Consider the following 4589-nt stretch of genomic DNA (forward strand, 5'->3'; position numbering starts at 1 on the left):
TGTCAGAGAAAATCCTGGTTTGTTTAGTGGTGTCCAAAGGGGCTCACATTTGATCGTTTTTCCCTTTCTTCCTCCACCTCGGCCACTTTTAAACCCTTCCCATTTCCTGAATAAGCCTTTCGAAACCTGACAAAGTCCCTTTTGGCCCCAGCTCCAAGCGCAAAACCCCAAAGTATCCACAAAACCTTACCCATACGCCCTCACACGCTCAAAAACCCCTCATCGTATCCCCGCTATTGATCACCCCCCGCCGATCCAACAACTCTTATTACACCTGATAAAGGCGACCTGCTCTACTACTCTCCACCATCAGATCATCTTCGTTGAGATTCGACGGTCTTTGCTCTCATCGCACTGGCAATTTGATCGAGCGATGGTGTGTGATGAGAGCGGTTTTTCTCTCTCATCCGCTGCTACGTGTCGATCATTGAGTGGAATCGCTCAACCCCGGGCATTTACCGCTTAGCGCTCGAAAGCGGTGCGATGAAAACCTTTACTGCCTGACCAAACCGCCCTGCCCGTTAAACTTTCGTGCATTTTCGTTGCCCAATGACCGTTCGATCCATCCGTTGAAGATCCAACGGCTCCAACTCACCCCACTTTCACCTCGGCTGATAGCCCCCATCGAAGCCATCTCCGTCGTTTATTTCCCCGATCTTACGGTCATTCTTCTCGCTCACCCAAATCGTCCACCTACCCATGCATTCCACATCCTCTGACCATTCTATTGCTCGAAGAAGGAGATGACCAGCTCTGCCATCATTAGCCACAGTCAGACCCCAACAAACATACTTAACATAAAGCATGGCCGAAAGGAGGAAAGGAAAAACATGACTCTGTAATTGAATTTACCAGTCATGGACTCCACTGGTACGAGCACTCCAACAGCCTAAAAGGACAGCACAACACCTGAACAGATCGGATTCACCCACTGAAGCAAGAAAACACATTCAAAGACTCCATCAGGTGGTTAAATGCAGTTGGTGGTCAATTATGACCCCTCCATACCTGAACGGCCAAGTGCCCTATTATTGTAAACTTATAAATATCCAGAAGTAAGATGTAATCAAGGTTGGCATTTGATGTAAGGTTCAACTTCTGGAGACTGTAGACATTTTGTCACTTGCAGCGTCTCATCTTCATTTTCAGCTAATACAAGCTTCTTTTGCTGTTAACTGCTCACTGTCCACTTTCTTCTTGTTCTAAGCTTGTGCCTGATATGTTGTGTTCTTGAGCTCTTGGCGTTTAACACTAGATAACTGTCATCTTATCTCTGTGTTAAAGTATTGATTGCATCACTGAATAGGTTAATCAGGTTTCTTTCTATCTAATGCAGGAGAGTTGTCATCCTGTCTTTGCATTAATAGATTAGATTTACAGGTTTCTTTACTAGTTGCAGCCAACCATCACATGGTCTTGTGCATCTACTAGTGTGGTTAGTATTCCTCATATTCACCTTATATCTAAACTGTGAGCATTGGTGGTCTAAAGCCTTGTAGTCTGAGGGTGTTCATGCATGTCTGGAGTGAAACAGAGTGAAAGTGGTTATCTGGCTTGAACCAAACCATCATTCCTTCCATTAAACCTGCAACAATAGTTGAATTTATATGTTACCAGGCATCTATGAGATACAACCTAGGAGATTATCTTGGAATCCTAACATAATTGGCGTTGTTTCCGGGGAGAGGAGATTGAAGCTCGGCTTCCCTAGGAGAATGAAACAGATCCAGTTTTGATGATAAACAAAGTCTGGACACATTTTTGGTTGTAATAATCTATCTGGTGACTCTACTGGAGGCTGAACCTCTTGGCGACTCCACATTACAGTTCTGGCTCAATTTGTGAGACATAGCCAGAGAAATCCTCAGAAATCACCAGCTAACCCAGTGCTTGACCCTAAGAAGATTGTCAAGCAAAGCACGATATCACGAAAAGGAGCATCAGGATCAGGTAAGCCTAAACAATCTTATGTGTCTCTGCAAGAAAGGTTTGTAATTGAGCATGCACAGTTTGAAAGTATAGAGTCTAACACTATCAGTAAAAAAATACTCCCAGAGTTTCATAAAGCTCCTTGTTCAATAAGTTCCCCTTTGAATCTCAGTCCAAAGAAAGCCTCCCTTCCAGTCCATCATATTCCTTTAGCCCTGTCAGTCATTTCTCAACTCTCTACCTTTCAAACTGTCAGTGTCCTTCCCTCTACCCCAGTCATGGCAGGTCCACAAGCACCTACCAAAATGGAAAGAATCATAGCTACTAGGTATGGACCCATGTCCTTCCTATTCCTTTGAATGCCATGCCTGTGGGAGAATATCATAAATACATGCCTAAGCTCACTGGTACAGAGGGAGTAACAACTGAGGAACACCTTGAGTCTTTTTATAGCTATGCTGATAACTTAGATATCAGTGAAGATGATGTGTGGATGAGAGTATTTGTCCAAAGCCTTGATGGAGAGGCTAGAAAGTGGTTCAGAGAACTGACCCCTAGGTCTATAGCAGACATTGAGGCATTAGACAATGTGTTTCCAAAGCACTGGGGAGATAAGAAAGATCTGCTATACTACCATACTGAGTTTGGCAACTTGAAAAGGGAAAATGGGGAGTCATTGTCTGATTTTAATAAAAGATTCAATCGTATGTATGGCAAGATACCAGCTGAAGTGAAGCCTACCCCCACCTCTGCTAAACTCACCTATGCCAATTCCTTTGATTCCGATTTTTGCCTGCTATTAAGAGAAAGAAGATGTGCTACTCTCGCTGAAATGCAAGATGCAGCCTTGTAGGTGGAATCCAATATCATGGCTACAGAAAAACTCAAAGGACATGCTGATAAAAGGAGGCAGAGAGGTGAGTCCTCTTCTTCTTCTTCTTCATCTTCAAAACCTAAAATAAACAAAATGACTAAAATGATAGAGTCATTGGCCGCTGAAATATCCAAACTGAAGGTTAAGCAGAGTGCTGGGAAAGCAAGGCTTCCTAATACATTTGCTCCTAGAAATCCAAATCCATATAGAAGAGCAAATGCGAAGTTGCAGATTTTGCAAAGAAACAAAGATGCCAATGAAGACCAAAGGGCGAAGACCCCGTTTCAAAATGCAGTCATGGAAGAAGAGCAGTTTGAGGAAGATGATGAGATCCGTGGTATGGAAGACAATGGCAGTGCCCCTTTTTTAACCAAAGCTGTCTACAAGGAGTCATTACACAGGGACCAGACCAGTCAAGAGTGGGACAGAGAAGTTGTTCTACAGACTAAAGACCAGCAAAGATATAACTTGAGGTTAAGAACGAGTAATGTCAAAGAGAATCCTGCCCTAAGAGCTGTTGTCCCCACAGAGCAACAGATCAATAAGCAGAAGCAACCAGCAGTAGATCCCATCATCCTCAAAGCTCCAACCATAGAGGTAAGAGGCCTTGACAGGCCCCCTTCTTCTTTAAGTTGTCAATCAGAAAGTTAGAAGCCAAGAATACCCATGCCTCTGATTGAACCAATGGAGAATGAGTCCCTCACGAAATCTATCCTTGAAGATATTGACCCTAAAGCCAGCCAAGCTTCCAATGACTATGCAAAATTTTTGCAAATTGACCAACATGCTGTTATTCTCAGCCCAGTGATAAAAATTGTGAAGTCAACTCCCCATCATCTTATGTTTCTCTGACTATTCAGGATAAAATCCTTCATGATTTCCCTCCAGGCACTGGAGCCAGCCATAATTCAATGCTCAAGGCTGACATGGATAAGCTCAGCCTTGAAATTACAAAGCCTGCCCAGTTGGCCTCCACATAGCTTGAAAAAGCAGTTTTCCAGATCACAGAGGAAGAAGGCCCACAGATTTGGGACACCTTCTTTGATGGGGTGTGTTCTAAGAAAGCTACAGGAGCAAGTGAAGTCCTTGTGTCCCCCACACCAGAATACATTGACTCACCATTTATATTAATTGTTCAGGCCACAAATGACACAGCCAAGTACATAGTAGTCCTTGTGATTCAGCAGGTGTACAAAAGCTTCCACAAAAAACATCCAAGGATGAGAGCATACAAAGAAGGGGTGAAGTATAAACCATCTCTACCTGATAAGGTCAAATGCCCTAAAATTTTTGAGGTAGGTGATCAAATCAACAGGATTTTGCAAGTATTTGATGAATTGGCTGACATGCACATTGACCAAGAGAAAGAAACCTTTCACAAAAAGGTAACAAGGGTCAATTCTCAGTATGGTGATTGTTTTCTCCAATGGGATGCACTGAAGGAAAGGCAGGGAGATCCTGGTAAATTTTGATGCTCTATGGAAAGATCATTCGTCATCGCTTAGGTCTAGGGGAACGATACTTTAATGCTGTAGAGTTTGGAAGGAGAAACAATTTTGATAGCCCATTCAATGGGCGGTTTTTGAAAGTTTATGTTAATTAAGGCCTTTAGGCCTCAACATTGTAAATATGTTCTTTTTACAAGTTTCAGTGTAGGCTTAATTAGACTCTGTGCCGAATGGAACACTAGGAAATATTGTTGATCTTGTTCTTGTATGAAAGGCAATGGTCTACGGTTCTTGAAACCTCACAGGGAGGCTTTCATCCCCAGAAGGAGCCAATGTTA

The sequence above is a fragment of the Pinus tabuliformis genome, chromosome J (genome assembly GCF_031772625.1).
Source record: "Pinus tabuliformis cultivar Carrire ecotype Pingquan chromosome J, CPIR1, whole genome shotgun sequence".
Lineage (NCBI taxonomy): Eukaryota > Viridiplantae > Streptophyta > Pinopsida > Pinales > Pinaceae > Pinus > Pinus tabuliformis.